Source organism: Rhineura floridana, chromosome 1, assembly GCF_030035675.1.
Source record: "Rhineura floridana isolate rRhiFlo1 chromosome 1, rRhiFlo1.hap2, whole genome shotgun sequence".
Classification (NCBI taxonomy): domain Eukaryota; kingdom Metazoa; phylum Chordata; class Lepidosauria; order Squamata; family Rhineuridae; genus Rhineura; species Rhineura floridana.
This window is the reverse complement of record NC_084480.1, coordinates 294183055-294204606: the sequence shown is the minus strand read 5'-3', so window position 1 is coordinate 294204606 and position 21552 is coordinate 294183055. Positions and strand designations below refer to the sequence as shown.

The following is a 21552-nucleotide window of genomic DNA, read 5'->3' as shown; positions in this document are numbered from 1 at the left end:
GGCTAAGAGAGGATCCAGATAAACACTACCAGATGTGGGACTCCATTTTTGCCAACCACAATCCCATTTGGGTAGATATACAGACACTTTTAAATATGTTGTTGACCCAAGAAGAAAAGAGCCTCGTCCTTTCCCAGGCACGGACAGAGGCAGCCCGAAACCAAAGGGCAGGAAATAATGCCGCGGATCTGGCACCTGAAGTGGTCCTCCCCATAGTGGACCCGGGGTGGATACCCACCCCGGGCGTGGCTCACCCACAGTTAATAAATTACAAAAGGCTCATTCTGTATGGAGTAAGGAATGCCATACCAAAGCCAATGAATATGTCTAAATTGTACCAGGTACAGCAGGACCCAAAAGAATCACCCTCTGTGTTTCTGGAAAGATTAACCACCACAATGCGGAAATATACGGCTTTAGACCCGGATTCGGAGGACAATCAGAGACTGCTGATCACCCTATTCATTGGTCAGAGCTGCTCAGATATTAGAAAAAAGTTACAGAAGATAGAGGGAGTGATGGGCATGCGTATGGGACAGATAGTGGAGATTGCGTACAAGGTGTATGTAAATAGGGAGGAGCAAGTGAAGAAGGAAGAAGGGAAAGTCAGGAAGAAGGAATATGGTATGATGGCAGCCGCAATTGTGGAAGGGGTCACCCAGGCCACTCAAGGTACAAGAGGGGGGTATGGACCCCCGAGGCGCACCCCCTCCCGCACCAGCCAACAGGAAACCTGGAGCCACCCCCCGCTACATAAAGATCAGTGCGCCCGATGTCTAAGAAGGGGCCATTGGGCTCGGGATTGTAGTGTGAGGATCACTGAGAACTGGGAAAGGGGAGCTGACCACCAGTTATGGCAGGAGGACAAAAGGACAGAACAATCAGGGCAGAAGGGTCCACCCAAGGAGATGGCGCAATTTACAGAAGAGTATGATTCTGAATGAAGGTGGACGGGATACAAGGGGGGTCCGCAGGCAGAGCCAATGCTAAAGTTAACAATCAATGGAAACCCTTTACAAGGGCTGGTTGATACGGGCGCCTCTTTCTCAATGATGCCCCGGACCTGTTCCCGTCAAAAGATACCCCTTACGTCTCAAGTTGCCACCGTGATGGGAATAGAAGGCAACAAGCAGAAGATACCCGTCTCACAACCCCTCGCCGTCAGGTTCCACGATAAAGGGACCGAGTTCAGTCATCAATTCCTGATATCATCAGAATGCCCACTCCCCATTTTTGGCCACGATATTCTAAGTAAGCTGCAGGTTCGCATCACATTTCAGGACAACGAATTACATGTACAGGTTCCCAAGCGGAATGAATGTGCCTTCCAAATGGCACTCGCAGGAATAAAAGAGAAGAATATACAACAAGAACCTTTGACGATTCCTAGTGTACACCCAGATGTATGGGCAAGAAAAGATAATCCGGCAAGGGCAAAGAATGCTACGCCAGTTCAAGTAAGATTAAAACCAGGGACCGCCCCAACACCAGTAAAGCAGTTTCCCCTAAGGGCGGAGGTCCGACAGAGCTTAAGCAAAATGATCATTTTGTTCTTGGAATACAGATGGGTACACCAGACCACTAGCCCACACAACACCCCGATATTCGGAGTCCCCAAGGAAGGACGGCCAGGCCAGTATAGGCTACTCCAAGACTTGAGAATAATCAATGAAAAAGTCCTGGAAGATATGCCCGTTGTACCAAATCCACACACCCTGTTGTCATATGTACCCTTCACATCTACTACATTCACCGTCCTCGATTTGAAAGACGCCTTCTTCTCCATCCCACTACATGAGGATAGCCGAGATCTATTCGCCTTCCAGTGGGAAACCCCGGGGGAACCACGGGCCTGCCAGCTTACTTGGGGCGTGCTCCCACAAGGATTTGTCAGCTCACCAAGCGAATTTACCAAGGCACTACAGAAGGACCTGTCTGAATGGTACCAAGCAAAGAGACCATCAACGTTGCTGGTTTATGTGGATGACTTGCTAATATGTAGCCCCACAGAAGAAGCCTGCATTGAAGATGGAAAGCACCTGTTAAATTACTTGCATAACTGCGGGTACCGAGTTTCGAGAGAGAAGGTCCAATGGAATCAGAAGGAGGTGACTTACCTAGGGTACCAGGTCTCATCCCAAGGGCGCCGGCTATCTGATGAGCGAAAGAGGGCTATTTGTGCTGTACCACCACCAAGGGACATTAAGACTTTAAGATCCTTCCTGGGACTGACAGGGTTTTGCCGACAATGGATCCCAGGGTACAGTGAATATGTCGGACCTCTGTATGAACTCCTCAAGAAGGACTCCAAGTGGCACTGGACGAAAGAATGTGAAAAATCATTTCAGAAGATTAAAAATGTGTTGCAACAAGCTCCAGCTCTTGCCTTGCCCAATGGAAGTAAACCTTATAGACTGTATGTGGCAGAGCGAAAAGGCATGGCAATGGGAGTGCTGACACAGAAAATGGGAACTGACCACCTCCCAGTGGGATATTACTCATCAAAATTAGATCCAGTAGCCCAAGGGTGGCCTGCTTGTCTGAGGATTGTGGCAGCCACAGCAGTGGTGCTAACAAAAGCCGAGAAAATCATGATGGGCGCGCCAGTAACAGTCCTTGGCCCTCATGACCTCCGGAGGATCTTAGGAGAAGCAGCATCAAAGGTTTTAAGTCCGAGTCGCCAAACTCAATATGAACAGCAACTACTGGGTCGCCCAGACCTAACACTGAAAACCTGCAACACCCTGAATCCAGCAACACTTTTACCAGAGCCAGGAGAGCTCGAGCATGATTGCATTGAGACCCTAGATATCACCCTATGCCCAAGAATTGACTTGACAGACCAACCAATAGATGGAAGACACGTGTTCATTGATGGGAGTTCCCGGGTAATAGACGGGAAGAGGAAAACGGGATATGCAGTATGTGAAAACATGAAGGTTCTTAAAAGTGGCCAGCTACCCTCGACGCATTCCGCCCAGGTGGCAGAGCTAACAGCAGCAATAGAAGCATTAAAGATGATGAAGGACCAAAGTGTGACCATCTATACGGACTCAAAATATGTTTTTCAAACAGCCCATGCATTTGCAATGATATGGAAAGAAAGAGGGTATGTGAAGAGTGGAGGACAGCCGGTGGAACATCGAGAGCAGATCATCAAATTTCTAGACGCCATCCAGGAACCGAAAAGAGTGTCCATCGTGCATGTGCTAGCTCACGGAAAAGATAAGAATTCGACATGGAGACAGGGCAATCAATTCGCAGACCAAAAGGCAAAGGAAGCAGCACTTGGAGACGATAGTGACACGGCAACAATGTGTGCAATCCAACTACCTCTTCCCACCAAGGCACCAGAATACTCTCAGAAAGAAGAGGAAAGAGCACAAGGTCAAAAGGCTATAAAACTAGAATGCGGATGGTGGCAGATACCAACTGGACAACTCATCATCCCACGGCAGATCCTCCGTCAACTCATACAGGATTTACATGCGCAAACGCATTTGGGTGGAAACGCGCTGGGAGATCTCCTGATTCGCCAGGTCGTGGCACCAGGACTGTATAAGGAAACTAAAAGAGCCGTATTTAACTGTGCTATTTATGCGGCAGTCAACCCAGCACCAAAGCCTCCTGTGCCAATGGGAGGAAGACCATGGGCGTATTATCCATTCCAACGGTTACAAATCGACTTTGCAGAACTGCCCCGCAACCAAGGCTACAAGTACTTGTTGGTAATCGTTGACCAACTAACGGGATGGCCAGAAGCGTTTCCCACTCGTAATGCCACTGCAAATACTGTTGCTAAAGTCCTACTGAAGGAAATCATCCCACGATATTCCCTACCCGAGACTTTTGAATCAGATCAGGGACCCCACTTCGTCAGCCAGATTGTGAAAAATATAAGTTCCGCTTTGGGGTTTGATTGGAAGTTACATACCCTGTGGCGGCCCCAATCATCCGGTCAGGTAGAACGCGCCAATCGGACAATTAAGACACTGCTGACCAAGATGTGCCGAGAGACATCACTAAAATGGGTCCATGCCTTACCATTAACTCTGACCATTATGCGAAACACTCCCAGGGGAAAAACTAAATTGACACCATTTGAGTCCCTTTTCGGATGACCTCCCCTTGAGTCACGGCCCCAGACAGAAAGGGCTCCCAGAACAGGGGATGTGGGTACAAAACAGTTAAAAGAGTATGTAATTGCCTTGCAGGATGTTCTCTCCTCTCTCCACAGGCATAGTTGAGAATTCCAGAGACTTCCATTGGACTTGGCAATCCATAATTATCGTCCAGGCGATTGGGTCCGGGTCAAGCAGTGGAAAAAGGAGCCCCTTCTACCAACCTGGGGACCAGAGAAGCAAGTCACCCTCGTGACGGAGGCAGCAGTAAAAGTATTTGGAAGCGACAAGTGGATCCATGTTTCCCGCATAAAGAGAGCATCTGAACCACCTACCATTCAGGAACCAGAGAAGAGGGTAGCGAAGGACCCTCCAACTGGCGGGGTGAACAATCAAGAACCTGAAGCTAAGTGGTCTTTGAGGGTCGTGTCGGGCTCTGACCTGAAGCTCAAATTCTCCAGGAGGACAGACAGTTTATAATCATGAATCCAGTATTGCAATTTCGACTGGGGACGGTCTTCTCATGTTCCCTAATTTTAATTGTATTGCTGTGTGTAAATCTCTTTAACCAACCTCGATCTCACAGGGAGCAGTTGAGAAATATCAGGTCCGCATCTATCAAGATGGACAGGACAAACACATTTGTTGAACTTGCCCATCAGGTGTCCAAAGTATTTTATCTCAAAAACTGTTGGATTTGTGGGAGTCCAAAAGGTTTTCCAGAGTGGCCGTGGATTGCATTCCCGGTAGCACCCCGGTGGCTCTTAAGTAATGTAAGTGAAGTGCATGTCAATTTAAGCACCTGGACAGAACCCCATATCTGGAAGTTACATGGGGCAGGGGTAGGTAAATACTGTATCCGTCAAAATGTTACGGGAGGGGTGCAAGTTGGGAATAGCAGATGTAATTGGACATTGGAATGGCGCTCATACTGCATCATACGGGATTGTCCGGTCACCAACTGTACTCAGTTGGCCCCTCAATGGAATGACACACATATTCGACTCAACAATGGCACATGGTGCTCATGTATCCCTGATGCACGTAATCAAAGTTCATGCAGATCTAAATGTGATGATCCCAATGTAGACATCCAAGTGAATGAATGTCAGGAGAGGAATTTAACAATTCCCACAATCTTAAAGGATTGGGGCTGGTTATGGACGCACCTCAATGGGACGGTTGTGAAGGGATTCCACAACTATTGGACTACATGGAATCAGACTAATAACTACACTATTTGTAATTATAATAATGACTCCCGCATATGGAGATGCAGTTATGAGGAGAGAGGGTACCGGATGGTTACAGGACCCCTAGGGGCAGAGGACAGTTATTATATCCCTTATAAATGGAAATCCCCGATCTTGCATGAGGGCACTAGGCCTGCGTTAAAAGGACATTATTGGATTTGCGGGAGTAAGGCGTATGCCATTCTCCCCTTAAATTGGACTGGCAATTGTTATGTTGGAGTCATACAACCTCTCTATACCATTAAAGGAGGTAGGTTTAATCCTTTAATTCCAGTGTTTGATGAGGAGCAAACCAATAAGAGAAAACGCTCCATAAATGTTAACTTAGCAAGAGGACAGGACAATGGATGGAGGGATGAATGGCCACCTGAACGCATCATCGCCACATATGATCCAGCCTCCTGGGCACAGGATAGTATGTATGGATACAGGACTCCTATCTATTTATTGAATAGGTTGATCCGGTTACAAGCTGTGGTAGAAATTCTCACTAATCAGACGGCAAATTCCTTAATTCTGCTTGCTGATCAATCAACTCAAATGAGAGAGGGGATACTCCAAAACCGGTTAGCTCTGGACTATTTATTAGCAAAAGAGGGAGGAGCCTGTGGGCTCCTCAACCTAACGGAATGTTGTCTCAAAATAGATGACAATGGTGAGATTGTAAAAGACGTGGCAAATAGAATGAAGAAGCTTGCACACGTACCGGTACAAACCTGGAAAGGGCTCGATCTTGGAAATTGGAATTCATGGTTCAATTGGCTCGGAGGAATGAAGACTATGGTTATACTAGTTATGCTAATCTTAGTAGGATGTATGCTTTTACCCTGTCTGTTACCAATAATCATGAATGGCATTCGTAGTATAGCGGACAATGCAGCAACAAGAAGTAGTATGCAACTGTATGGAAAAACAATGTATCAAAGGATATATAAGGAAGATCCATGGGAGACAAAAGGAAGGAAGAAGGAAGAGCCCATTTAGTATAATTTAAAATGGGCTCTTGAGGGGGGAATTGTAGAAAATAATAAACAAGAAATAATGCTTATTTGGCTTTTGTAGAATTTGCTTGGCTTAAGGAAAATAAAGACAATGCCGGTGACTTAGTGAACATTCCATAGGCACGTACTTTGCTGTTTACATAAGCTGGCCTGGCCATCTCTTTGTTTGTGTAAATTACCTTGGCTTGTAAAACCGGTTTTGCAAGTGTTTCAAATGGCACCGAGTGAAGAGACAACGCCAGTCTCAGGAATGTGGCCAAGAGCCAAAAAGACCTTATATGGAAAAGATCGGGAATAAGGAAGTGGGCTGAACAGGCAGTTAATGTATGCATGATGTATGTGGTGCCGAGGGTATAAGACCTAGCTGCGACCAGGGAGGGGCAGACTCGGCTTTGTTCGTTTCTCCACTTGCAAGTGCTTCAATAAAACTCTGGCTTTACTTTTAAGACTGTTTCATCGTTCCTTGAGTAATATTGAAACCTTGTACTTGGGAGCGGATCCTCGCCTAACAATAAAACAAATATTGTGGGCGTTTGTTACAACTGCAGTTTCTCATAAATCCTGCGCACACCACCTGCTTGATTTTGTAGACAATAAAAAATACCACTTTCATGAGTGTTCATTTTAGGTGGCCCTACATCTTGATGGTGTTATGAATAAAATCCTAAACTCAAAATTCAGACATTTAATGCCACATGGAGAACAGATTTGCTATAATAAATATATGATCATACCACCCACACAAACACTCTAGTCTTGTTAACATAAGACTAGAGACCTGTCACTGAAAATGTAGCTGCTTTCTTTAATTCAATACTTTAGTCTTTCTCACCTCTGTAGTTCCTAGCTTGGAATGGTGGTGGTGGTAATTAATCTGTTCCCCTTTTCACAGTGGACCTACCCAGTTCAACATTTCTGAACTTGCTTGTAGACTGAAACACAACGCTCAGTTGGATTATACTCTTCTCCAGATTTTGTGATACAATTTGTTGCAAAAATACATACGTCACATTAAAAATGTGTACAAAATGCATATTTTAAGGGAAATCTGCAATGAAAAAAATGTCTGTCTTATGGAGATAGTGTGTACAAAATTTACATGCAGATTTACTGTGTATTCTTTTGGAAAGTCTTCAACAAAAGGAACAGAATGGACCTTTGAGCACGAGCAAACCTGACATGGAGCAGACTTAGGCTGGTCATCCAAGCCCTATATGCTGCTTATCTCTGCCCATTATCCTTTCAGGTTTTTCTTTTCAGTACTTCCTCTTTCCAAATCACTGTTTTCTTTTTCCCCTCCCTCTTCCCACATTTCTGTTTTATTTATTTTATTTTATTTTATTTTATTTATATACCGCCCTAAACCCAAGGGCTCTCTGGGCGGTGTACATAAAATAAAGCAATCAGGAATATATAAATACAATAATACAATAGAATCAACCACTATCCCATTTTTGGGTGGCAAAATCAAGGAAAGGTCAAAATGCACTGCTGCCTTCATGTTGTCGCTTTTCTGGAGTTCTTACAGCTATTCTCTATTTGAAAGGTTGCCTAGTCTTGTTTAAAAGTAAAAAAAAAAATTAACTTTAAGAAGGAAAAATGGGGGCCTTGAAGTTGCCTGGCATCTAGACAGTGGACTGAGCAGACACACAGGTCACCTAGTCACAACCTTCTCCACTATTATGAAATATATATTAAAGTGACTATTTCTGAATTAAATTATATGCATATATCTGTCCTCTTTTGTCCTATTTCCTTGGACCAAGTTAGTTCAGCCTATGGTAGGAAGAAACTATCCTAGAATGATAGGACCCAGTGATGTTGGGGCAGAAATCTAAGGCCCCACTCAGCATAATGAGCAGAAGAGCCCCGAAACCCATCAGGGCTGGCTTACCACATTTTGAAATAAGCAAAGTAATAAACATTAACATCTAAAATGGTGTGCGTGTGTGTGTGTGTCTGTGATATCATTATGTCCAGAGTCTAAAATTACCTAATTATACCACTCAGTGAAAATAGAAAGCTGTCATGTACCAAGTCAGGCCAATGCGCCATCAAGCTCAGTATTGTTGACGCTAACTGGCAGTGACTGTCCAGGATTTCAGAACAGGAGTCTTTCTAAGTTCTACTTGGAAATGGTTAGAATTAAACCTGGGATTTATTTATTTTTTGCATACAAAGCATATGCTGTACCACTGAGCTGTGGCCCCTTCATCATTAGTCAATTGTAAGCAGCAATCCTTGGAGAACAGAGCAGTACATTCAGACATATTTCTAACTGCTGAACCCCTCTGAGATAGGCAGACAGCTGAGCAAGCAACTACCACCACTACGGCCACCACCACAAAAATCCGACAGCACATTACAAGATAAATTACACAAGGCTCAGAGGACCATAGTCTTGAATTCTTTTCAGCCCACATATTCTGAGTATTAATTAACAGGCACCGTTGTGTTCTCTTTTAGCCCACTACATCTGTGGATCATCCTCAGCACCACTCTTTAATATTATTTAACTTTTCTTTTGTTCTCATGACAAATGTGCCTAGAAGGTGTTGCAGGTTGAGACAGGTAGACCAAGAGGCATTTGTCTTGCTGTCTCTCCCTTTACAGTGACCATCCATCATTCCTCAGTGCCACCACGAAAGACAAAAGTGACTCTTCATGGTTGAATAAGATAAAGAGGGAAACAAAGGGAAGAAGCAAAAGCTCATGAATCAATGCATTTGTTATGCTATATAAACCTTTCTCTCTAGTGGGTGCAGACCTCTTACCTCATCTTCTACTTGACATGATGCTCCAAATGAGCCACTAACCAGTACACATAGCCCAGGGAAGGCTTTCACATAGTGCAGGGAATACCTTTCCTAATGATCCCTAGCATGGAATTTGTATTTTTCACAGCTGCTGCCCACTGGGTTGACATCTTCATCAAGCCATGCACTACACACCCTCAAAGAATTGTTCCTGGTCAGTCACCACCAGTTCAGACCCCATGAGTGTATATGTGAAATAAGATTTTTTGCTCCAATATGCATAACTTTACACTTGTTTACATTGAATTTCATTTGCCATTTTACTCCCCACTGGAGCGGTCTTTTTGGAGTTCTTTGCAAACCCTTTTTGTTTTAATAACCCTGAACAATTTAGTATCATCAGCAAACTTGGCCATCTCACTGCTCATCCCTAATTTTAGATCATTTATGAACAAGTTCAAAAGCACAGGTTCCAAACCCAATCGTTTGGATTCCACTTTCTACATCCCTCCATTGAGAAAACTGTCCATTTATTCCTACTTTCTGCTTCCTGCTGCTTAACCACTGGCTTATCCACAAGATGACCTCTCCTCTTATTTCATGTTTGCCAAGCTTGCTCAGGAGTCTTTGGTGAGGTACTTTGTCAAAAGCTTTTTGAAAGTCCAAGTACACAACATCAACCAGATCACCACTATCTATATGCTTGTTGACACTCTCAAAGAACTCTAATAAGGTGGTGAGACATGACCTACCCTTGCAGAAGCCATGCTGGCTCTGCTTCAGCAAGGCTTGCTCTTCTATATGCTTGGTTATTTTATCTTCAACAATACTTTCTACCAGTTTTCCTGTGACAGACATTAAGTAACCAACCTGTAATTTCTGGGATTTCCCCCTGGATCCCTTTTTAAAGACTGGTGTTACTTTGGCCGCTTCCCTCTCCTCAGGTGTGGAGGCAGATCTGAGGGAGAAGTTACATATTTTTGTTAGAAGATCAGCTATATCACCTTTGAGTTATTTGAGAACTCTCAGGTGAATGCCATCTGGACCCAATGATTTGTCAGTTTTTGTTTTGTCTATTAAGCTTAGAACTTCATCTCTCATCACCACTATTTGCCTCAGTTCCTCAGATTTCCTTCCAGCAAAAGTTAGTTCAGACACAGGGATCTGCCCTATATCCAGTGTGAAGGCAGATGCAAAGAATTAATTTAGCTTCTCTGCATTCTCCTTATCCTGTTTTAGCACACTTTTCACTCCCTTGTCATCCAAGGGTCCAACCACCGCCCTAGACGGTCTCCTACTCTGAATGTATTTAAAGATTTTTGTTGTTGGTTTCTATGTTTTTAGCAATGCATTCCCCAAATTCTTTTTTAGCATCCTTTATTGTTTTCTTGCATTTCATTTGCCAGAGTTTGTGTTCCTTTTTATTCTCCTAATTTGGACAAGACTTCCATTTTCGAAGGAAGCCGTCTTGCCTCTAATAGCTCATTAACCATACTAGCATCCTTTTTGCCCTGGTGGTACCTTTCCTAATCTGCTGTATACATTCCAGTTGAGCTTTTAATAGTGGGCTTTTTAACAACTCCCAAGCATTTTGGAGTGTATTTGACCCTCTGGACTTTGTCTTTCATCTTTCTTTTTACCAGTCTCCTGATTATGGCTGCTTTCACACATGAAGCTTATTGAGTTAGTTTAACAGATTAAAATGGTAGTGCTTCTGTCCCAATTTCTAAAATTACTTTCACACAGCAGTCCCTGATATGCCGGCATGTTGCGCAAATGTCTTTCGCACTGTTGCAACCGGAGAAACCAGGATCAGATGAAAAAGGCAAGAAAAACAGGAAGAAAGCAAAAGATCCAAAAAGAGTCAGAAACGAAGCACTGAGGGAAAAGGAGGGGAAGGGTCACTTTAAAAATACAAGCTGCAAGTAAAAACAGACTGAGGAGAGAAGGAAGGCTTAAAAGACAATAGAAAAGGACTTTAAAAGACTTGAAAAGCAGCTTCAGCAACTATTACATACAATAAGCCTCATGTCCGAAAGCAGCCAGGAGGAAACTAGCTGGAGTAAACTGAACACACAAAACAGAAAAAAGGCAGGTAAGATTGTTTTTGCAGCAGCCTGGCTCCATGGGGGGAGGGGGGAAGAGGCAGGAAATAAAAGGCACAGATCAGAGGATAAACTCAGAAAAACAGTGTAAGGAGGACTCACCAAAGGCCAACAAAGGGAAAAAGGGAAAACAGGCACAGTCAGGAATGAGTTAAAAATACAGAAAAATAGCAAGGCTAGAGAGAGGAAGCTTGGATGCATGTCACGTGACAGGCTGCTAACGCAAATCTCCTGCAATCTTCTGGGTTCTCTGACTTGCAAACAGATTATTTCTGGTATTATTTATCATGGAAATTAGCACTAAATTTGCACTGCATTCCACTACATTTCCAGAACTAGCTTGTACATCATGTGAAAGGTCAATTATAATGTGCAAATTACCAGGAAAGAAATAGTCAGAATAACTGAATAAAGTGCAGTGTGAAATGTGAACATAGCCTTTGTGGAAGTTTCTTCTTTTGAAGTCAAATGTGACCATGTTGGATTTTCTTGGCAATTGGCCATTTACATTATCGTTATCATTATCATTATTATTATTATTATTATACCCTTTCACCTGTCCCTGCAGCCTGTGCTCATCGAGTATCCAGGTGGGCAATGCTGGGTCAGATCAACTCCTCCCAGCTCACCCACCCAGGTCTCAGTAATGCACACCAAATCAGCACCCTTATCCATGAGCAAATCATGGATGAGTGTGGTTTTACTATGTACCAATCAGGCATTAAACAACAAGTCCACAGGCCAGTGGGCACAGCAGATGTGCAATGAGGAACCCATCCATGGGAGGAATGGAAGCGAGGATAAGGTGTAGATAGGCCTTGACTTCAACTTCTATGGTAGCTCACCATCTCGCCATGGCTATACTTCCCTCTTCCCAAGGTCACTGAAATTGGGGTGGCATCACCCTTGTCCCTCCTTACCAAGACTTCTATTCACCTGATATGGGCACACAAGTGCCCACCAACAAAACCTACCTGAACCAGATATCTGAGAGAACTGGGAACAGACCCATTCAATATCTTTCACACAGGGTGCATCTACTCTCTCCGTCTCACACCCAGGGAGGGCCAGCCTTCTGCTAGTTGCAGACACTCACTCTGAAGGCATCTGGTGGCATTCTCCTATCATTCAGTTCACTGCTCAGACTCTCACCCTGTGCAGCAACTACACAATGGCCATACACCCTTCCCACTACCAACCTCCTCTGGATTGGTTAAAAAAAAAATAGAAGAGGTAGCACCCTCACCCTTGGGACTCCCTAAGGGGCTCCCCAAGGGATGACCCCTGAAGGCAGATAGGCTTTTATGCCCCCGACCCAACCAGGAGCTGATGGAAGAGGCTGCAAGATTGACTTCATCCTCTCTCTGGATTCAGGGTCAGGCAGGGGGTTCCAGTCCTTGCAGCACTTACCAGGGACCTCAGCTGTCTCGAGAGAAAGCAACCCAAAGAAGCAAGTAAGCAAGCACCCAGATATTCAAGTACCCAGATATCCAAGTACTCACTCCCAGTGCAGGTCTTTGCCAGGCCCCCAGTGCTGCAGCTAATTTTATAGCACTATGGTCACTGCTTCCAATCAGTTTGATAACATTTACATCTCACACCAGGTCCTGGGCACCACTTAAATGTAAGGAATCAACTCTTCTAGGGCACAGTTATTCAGGGTATCTGGACGTTTTACCTCTTTGTCATAACTATGGTAGGGTAGTTGAAGTCACCGATTACTACAATATCCATTATTGCAATATTTCTTAGTTTGGATGCTTCCTCAGTTTCATTTTTCATCTTGAGATATATCTCAGCATTTTGATCAGGGTGACTATAGAATGTCCCCAGTACTAAATTACTTTCAGGGCCTAGTATCACCACTCACAACAATCCTGTGGAGGAGTCTGCCTCTTTTGAAGTTTCTAACTTGCTGGATTCAATGCCCTCTTTCACATATAGTGTGACACTACCTCCAACATGTCCTTCCCTGTCCTTCCAATATAGTCAGTATCCAGGGATAACTGTGTCCCACTGGTTTTTTCTGTTCCACCAGGTTTCAGTTGTGCTCACTACAGCAATGCTGTCCTCTAAGACCAAGCACTCCACATCTCCCATCTTCACTCGGAGGTTTTTAGCATTAGCCTACAAACTCTACTTTTGGTTTGCCCTGTGGCCTCTAGATTGCTATCCTGTGCCCCTGCACTCACAGTGCCTTGTTCTGAACCTACCCCATTTAAACATTCATCATTTTTTATTTATTTATTCCAGGGGGAAGATTTGTTCTGAACTGGATCCTCCTTAGCTCCTGTCAGCTTTCCCCTCTCAATCAGTTTAAAAGCTGTCCTGCCACTTTTTTGATTGTAAGCACCAGCAGTCTGGTTCCATCTCGGTTCAAGTGGAGCCCATCCCTTTTGTACAGGGCTGGGGTGTCCCAAAATGTTCCCCAGCGCCTAACAAATCAAAACCGCTCCTCCCACTATTGTGTGATCAAGAACCCCCTATCATCTTGGGGTCCTGCCTGAGTGAAAGCGTATGGGTCCAGCTAATATATCAACGGATGATATCAATAAAACATCATATTGAAATAATTCATTCAAACTCCCATATAAACAGAAACATGGTTATTAAGAATACCTTTTAACATGCAAAAATGCACTATTTATTTAATCACAATGATTTGCACTCCTTGACTGCAATCCTATTATACATACTTCGGAGTCAGCCTCATTGAACTCAGTGGCCCTTATTTCTGAGTCACTAACAATCATTTTAAAGCCTGCCATTTTCCAAGTAGCAAAGTGGCAATTCTCTTTAAGCTTTATGGCTGATTTAAGATACAGTTGCTGTCAGGTACATAGCAGCACCTTAAAATTTGTGCTTATTCATATAACTGTTGATCTTTTGATTACTGTAACACATGATTTTATGGAGGAGCTAGCCCAGATCCACTGTCATGGATGAAAATTATATACATACAATCAAAGGAATGCAGTTCTTGTTAATGAAGTTGCTGCCCTGGGCTCCATCTGGGAGGAAGGGTGGGATAGAAATAAATAAATAAATAAATACTGTAATAAGCCTAATACTATACAATATTCTCACCATTAATCATATGAATCAAGGGAGATAATTTAGATTTTTAAAAATCCTTACTCCAGGAACAAGAACAGGTAGGAAAAGGCTGTTCCAAAGTGATTTAGCACAATGAATAAATGGAAGATTGATTGCTGTTGCATATTTTCACGCGGGAGTCAATGGTTAGCATTAGTGCCGATTTAGCACTAAATGATGATTAAGGCTGCTTTCACACATGGGGCTGATTGCGTTAGTTTAATGGATTTAAAAGGTAGCGCTTCTGTCCCGATTTCTAAAATTCTTTTCACACTGCAGTACCTGTTGCGTTAAGGAACAGCAGCTTTTTCAGCTGATGTACTGGCATTTTGCACAGCTGTCTTTCACATGGCTTAACGCCTGGAGGGTCAAACCTGAGTGGAAGAAGGAGACACTCTTGTGAAGCAGCACCCCACAGTGCTGAACGCTCCCTGCTTTCAGCTGGGAGGGGCAAAGGAGACACTGTCTTTCCTTCCCCTCCCTCCCTCTTGGCTGTATGTTTAATTAGAAATTTAAAAATCTAATAAAACCTTAGGCCTGCCCCCAAATTGCTTCTGGGACAAATATGGAGTCGGACAGGTGTTCCCTAGGTCAGATTAGAGGGGGGATGGGCACAGCCTTAATGTCAACCACCATTTGCCAGGAAAGGTATCAAGGCAAGGAAAACAAGGCAATATTAGAAGTTCTCGATGGGCCTAATTATGTATCTGAAGATCTGTTGAAGTGCAGTACTGAAAAAAATCAATTGAGAATATGTCAGCCTCATTTATTTTAATGGGGCATATGCAGGAACAATGATCAGTAAATGGCACATTGTGTTTTGCCAATACTCGTTTTACATGTAATTAATGATGCAATAGGATATGAAAGACTCCAAACCTATGAAATGAACTATAATTTAAAACAGTATGGTTAGGATCCAGATACCTGTTGCAGAAATGCCCAAAGGCTTACCTTTATCTAGTGAAATTTGGGACCTTCCTCCTCTTTGAAGAGCACACCTTCATGCATTAATTAACAAAGTCCATAATTTCTCTCTCACACACACACACACATACACACACACTGTCCTTTTGAAAGAAGTTTCAAAAGCCATTTGTAATGCAGTGCATGAGGTGTTACTGGAGAAGCTAAAACTGGGCTGAAAATCCCCTTCCTCTTTCATGAAAAAGTAGAGGTCATTTCTGTCACCTCTGAGGGATTGTGAGGGTGCCACATTCTAGTAATTTTCATTGGGGCAGGGGGGCTACTATTAAGACAAGGTGGCAAAGGGTTGCTGCTCTGTCTCTCTTGAACAAACTCTCTTCTTTTTTTTGAACATGGGAAATCATTTAAAGTGATAGCAAAAGCCTTCCCACCACTTTAAATGTTTTTTCATGTTCAAATAAATAAATAAATCCCCCACACAGAAAATTAGTACATCAGGAAGAAAGCTCTGTAAGGATCCTTTTTCTTGACTGTCCACAAGCAGGGAGTTTTTGATGGGGGGAACAATAAAGCATACGCATCCTTCCCTGTGTCCTCTGAAATGAGACAATCCAAAAGGTACCACATTCTTTGAATATGTAAATTGGCTAGGGATGCCTATAGAATATGCAATTAAAAGGGCCATCAAAATGCTTTAATGAAATATGTTTGCACTGTATCTATCAACTAACTGGACCTTCTAAACAGTCCAGCTCTCCTTACCTATAACTATTGTGCCATCTTTCTCCATAATGGCTCAATTTCCTAATACTATGAAGAAGAGAAACATTGATTGACAATAATCAGCCAAGAGATTCACTGATATAAATTATTTGACTCCATAAATATAAAATTGAAAATGGGACAATTATAATAGAAGAATGTCATACTTTTCCTTCAGAAAATGCAATAAAAAGCAAATTAAAAAACCATTCCCTAGCTATCCACACTCCATTACTGCCTACAATTATGGGCAGGACATATAAAAATAATTCCATCTGCTCTGTTTCTGCTCATAAAAACCTTGATGATGTGTAATATTTGACAGTTTTATTTGAGAAGAGCCACACTTTGGCATATTACTGGCATTGCTCCTTAAAACAGAGTGATACTAATTCTCTTTAGGCCTCAGTACCAGGTGGAATTATTTTAAGTACACATTAGTATTCATGAATAAAGATGGGGAATCTATGGTCCTCCAAATGTTGTTGGACTCCAGCTCCCACGAGCCCCAGCCAACGTAGACAATGGTCAGGGATGATAGGAGTTGAAGTACATTTCTAAAATGGAGTGAGGATCTTTCAGGGACTGATGTGAATAAGCATGACAGTAGGGATGGATGGATCCATTAATTTCAGTTCTCTCAGTTTTCCAATCTGAAATTAAGTTCTCCACATGCCTGCAGCAATTTGAAAAAAATCTTTTTAAAAATCCTCATGAAATTTCATCAGCATTTTAGTGTGAATCTATCCTACTAAACACATTTATGCAGTTTTGATGACTGTATGCTTTTTGCCAACAATTTCCCCTAATATGTTACATTCTGTATGTTAACTTCACTAATATATTTGTTTTAGGCTCATTTGCCCCACGTATATGCATGTTTGTAAACATTGTTTGGTTGCAGAACTTCATGACAAAATTCAGATAACTGCAAATTCCAAAGTTGTGTTTGGATTCACATATTGTTTCAGAAAGAGCAAATTTGGTGGGTTCACTTTTAAATATGAACTGAATCTAATTTCTCCCTACCCCTAGGTACAGCAATCAATGTGCAACATGGAAGGGGTAACAGTGCTGACCTGTTTTAAAGGATCATTGTAAGGATTCCAGCAGAATGTATGTGAAGTTCTTTGAACTGTTGAAAGTGCTACATAAACACAAAGTCTTATTAGTTTGGTAAGTTCTGAACTGTTAAAAGCACTCCATATCAGTCAGGTTTGAGGATAGGGGGTCCACAGTGAGCTTTCTATATGTCTTTATTTTAGGAGTGGAATGGTGTGCTATTATTTGTTTATCTTTGCTGTTGTTATGTGCCTTCAAGTCGATTACGACTTATGGCGACCCTATGAATCAGTGACCACCAAGAGCATCTGTCGTGAATCACCCTGCTCAGATCTTGTCAGTTCAGGTCTGTGGCTTCCTTTATGAGATCAATCCATCTCTTGTTTGGTCTTCCTCTTTTTCTACTCCCTTGTGTTTTTCCCAGCATTATTTTCTTTTCTAGTGAATCAGGTCTTCTCATGATGTGTCCAAAGTATGATAACCTCAGTTTCATCATTTTAGCTTCTAGTGACAGTGCTGGTTTAATTTGTTCTAACACCCAATTATTTGTCTTTTTCACAGAACATGGTATGCGCAAAGCTCTCCTCCAACACCACATTTCAAATGAGTTGATTTTTCTCTTATCCGCTTTTTCACTGTCCTACTTCAACATCCATACAGAGAAATCGGGAATACCATGGTCTGAATGATCCTGACTTTAGTGTACAGTGATACAACTTTGCATTTGAGGACCTTTTCTAGTTCTCTCATAGCTGTCCTCCCCAGTCCTAGCCTCCTTCTGATTTCTTGATTATTGTCTCCATTTTGGTTAATGACTGTGCCAAGGTATTGATAATCCTTGACAAGTTCAATGTCTTCATTGTCAACTGTAAAGTTACATAAATCTTCTGTTGTCATTACTTTAGTCTTTTTGACGTTCAGCTGTAGTCCTGCTTTTGTGCTTTCCTCTTTAACTTTCATCAGCATTCTTTTCAAATCATTACTGTTTTCTGCTAATAGTATGGTACATCTTCATATCTTCAATTATTGAATTGATATTTCTCCCTCCAGTTTTCACACCTCCTTCATCTTGGTCCAATCCCGCTTTCTGTATGATATGCTCTGTGTACAGATTAAACAAATAGAGTGATAAAATACACCCCTGTCTCACACCCTTTCCAATGGGGAACCAATCGGTTTCTCCATATTCTGTCTCTACAGTAGCCTCTTGTCCAGAGTATAGGTTGCACATCAGGAATATCAGATGCTGTGGCATCCCCATTTCTTTTAAAGCATCCCATAGTTTTTCATGATCTACACAGTCAAAGATTTTGCTGTAATCTATAAAGCACAGGGTGATTTTCTTCTGAAATTCCTTGCTCCATTTCATTATCCAACGTATGTTTGCAATATGATCTCTTGTGCCTCTTCCCTTTCTAAATCCAGCTTGGACATCTGGCATTTCTTGCTCCATATATGTTAAGAGCCTTTGTTGTAGAATCTTGAGCGTTACTTTACTTGCATGGGATATTAAGGCAATAGTTCGATAATTACTGCATTCCCTGGGATCCCCTTTCTTTGGAATTGGGATGTATATGGAACGCTTCCAGTCTGTGGGCCATCGTTTAGTTTTCCATATTTCTTGAGAAATTTTTGTCAAAATTTGGACAGATTCAGTCTCAGTAGCTTGTAGCAACTCTATTGGTATGCCATCTGTTCCTGGTGATTTGTTTCTTCCAAGTATTTTAAGAGCAGCTTTTACCTCACATTCTAAAATTTCTGGTTCTTCATCATATGGCTCCTCCGTGAATCATCCCTGCATATCTTTTATAGAGTTCTTCAGTGTATTGCTTCCATCTTCCTTTTATTTCATCTTGGTCAGTCAGTGTGTTCCCCAGTTGATTATTCAACATCCCTAGTCGTGGTTTAAATTTCCCTTTCATTTCTCTAATCTTTTGGAATAGGGCTGTTGTTCTTCCCTTTTTGTTGTCTTCTATTTCTATACAATAACTATTGTAATCGTTTTCTTTGTCTCTACGTACTAGTCGCTGTATTGTTGCATTTAGGGTTCTGACCAAGAGTTTCTTCAGTCATCCATTTAGGTCTTTCTCTCTTTTTAACTAGAGGTAGTGACTTTTTGCATTCTTCCCTGATAATGTCTCTGACTTCACTCCATAGTTCTTCTGGTTCTCTATCAACTAAGTTTAAAGCCTCATATCTGTTCCTTATTTGATCTTTATATTCTTCTGGGATGTTATTTAAATTGTATTTTGGTATTATGATTGCTTTGTTGTTCTTCTTTAGCTTTACTCTAATTTTCAATACGACCAGTTCATGATCTGTACCGCAGTCTGCTCCTGGTCTTATTTTTGCAGAAAGTATGGAACTTCTCCATCTTCTGTTGCCAATTATATAATCAGTTTGATTCCTATATTGACCATCTGGTGATGTCCATGTGTACAGTCGTCTTTTTGGTTGCTCAAAAAATGTGTTTGCAAGAAACAAATTATTGGCTTCACAGAATTCAATAAGTCTTTCTCCTGCTTCATTTCTGTCTCCTAAGCCCCATTTCCCCACAATTCCTAGTTCTTCTCTGTTCCCTACTTTTGCATTCCAGTCCCGCATGATTATCATCGTATCTTGTTTTGGTGTGTGATCAATTTCCTCCTGTACTTCTGCGTAAAATCTCTCCAATTCTTCTTCTTCTGCATTTGACGCTGGAGCGTAGACTTGGATGATGGTTATGTTAATAGGTTTTCCGTTTAATCTCATTGATATCACTCACTCAGACCTTGCATTGTAGCTCCTAATTGCTTTTGCTACATCACTTCCCACTATTAAAGCAAATGATTGAGACATTTGACTTTGACACAGTACAGAAAGCGATTTGCTGGTCTTATAATCTTATAAGCCATTATCCCCTGATGAAAGCCTGCAGATAATAGGCTGAAACGCGTTTGGTTTTATCTATAATAAAAGTTCCTATTTTCCAGCATCTTGGTCTTTGACCCCTTTTTTGGTTTCTCTTTTGGATGCTAGCCACCCCCTGCTTTTTCTGATTGAAAATGACCCATTCCTGTCCATTTTATTTATCACTCACGCCAAGTATTGTAATGTTGATACGTTCCATTTCTTGCTTGACAATTTCTAACTTTCCCTGGTTCATGCTTCTCACATTCCATGTTCCTATTGTGTGCGTCGTACAACTCTGGACTCTCCTTTTGCATCTGTGCGCATCAGCCTCTGGGCTTCCTTTCGGCTTTGACCCAGCTGCGTCATTAGTCACAGCACTACTCGTACTTGTCCTTTGTTCTTCCCCAGTAGCTCAGTGAGTGACTTCTGACCTGGGGGGGTCTCATCTTCCAGCACTATCTTGTGTTGCATTTTGGATACTCTGTTCATAGGGTTTTCGTGGTAAGAGGTATTCAGAGGTGGTTTACCATTGCCTTCCTCTGAGTTTGGATGCATCTTAGTCTGGTGTCTCAGCTTTGACCATTCTGCTTTGGGTGCCCCTGCTAGGAGTCTAGCCTCTTGGTCTAGACTCCTGATGGCATTGCTCTCAGTTTCTTCAACACTCTGAAACCCCCTCACCGCGTTAAGGTGTGCATCCTAAAGGGCGATTTGTTTATCTATCCATCCATACGTAGGGATGCGGAACAATTTAAATAAGTTTGCATTTAAAGAAAAATTTATCAAACTCATACTTTCTGAAACAACATGAGAAATGAAATGTGGCCATAATTAAAAAATCACAGTTTCACCAAATTTTGCAGTGCAGTTCTCCAACCAAACAATGCTTACAAAAATGCGTGTATTAGGGTAAATGTGCATGAAATGAATTTATTAGTGAAAATATACAAAATATGTATTACTTTAGAAGAAATTGCTTTACATTAGCACATTAGTCAAAACCATGTGTACAAAAATGTGTTTAATAAGAGAAATTCACACTAAAATGCTGAAGAATTTTCATGAGGATTTTTACAAGATATATATATATCTCAAATTTCTGCAGAACTGAATTTAGAATTAGTAAAATGAGAAACTGAGAGAACTGAAACTGACAGATAATTAGAAGTACTTTATCTTTAATCCATGCCGATATTTGCATTTGTACCTACCATTGGCCTGATCCAGCAGGCTCTTCTTATGTTCTTATGCATGTTCAATCTATTTTGCTTGACCTTTTTATTTTCAGGATAGCTAACCAAAGATGAGATCGTACAGAACTCAAAAAATCAGTGCATTATTGCAATGTCAACCTACAAAACATATAGAATGAAGATTAAAATGATATTGTGCGAACAGTCTGATAGCTCTATCTACAAATCATGAAACTGAAGAAACACACGCAGAAAGAAGATGCAAGTATTACTGCTATGGATAGAACCATTTTTAGGGAAAAGGCAGTAACATAACAGACACAACAGATCCCCCCCTTATTTCTGATAGCTCTTTAATTGAATGTTTGTAATGAATAGCTAAACTTT

General features: G+C 41.9%; 2 long non-coding RNA genes across 3 annotated transcripts in view; one reads left to right on the top strand and one right to left on the bottom strand.

Moving 5' to 3' along the window:
- The window catches only part of LOC133375777 (uncharacterized), a 23360-nt gene extending 10798 nt beyond the window's left edge, over positions 1-12562 (bottom strand). Inside the window, exons 1-2 of one of the 2 annotated variants that reach the window (XR_009760318.1) lie at positions 12483-12562; positions 10002-10089 (exon numbers count right to left, since the gene is read on the bottom strand). This is a non-coding gene — a long non-coding RNA (uncharacterized LOC133375777). Of the gene's footprint in view, positions 1-10001; positions 10090-11149; positions 11251-12482 lie in introns of those variants that run through there. The other variant, XR_009760320.1, reaches the window with a different exon arrangement.
- LOC133375766 (uncharacterized) lies at positions 10997-21552 on the top strand. Its single transcript, XR_009760316.1, has 3 exons — positions 10997-11226; positions 17057-17197; positions 21261-21552. It is a non-coding gene; the product is annotated as an uncharacterized LOC133375766 (long non-coding RNA).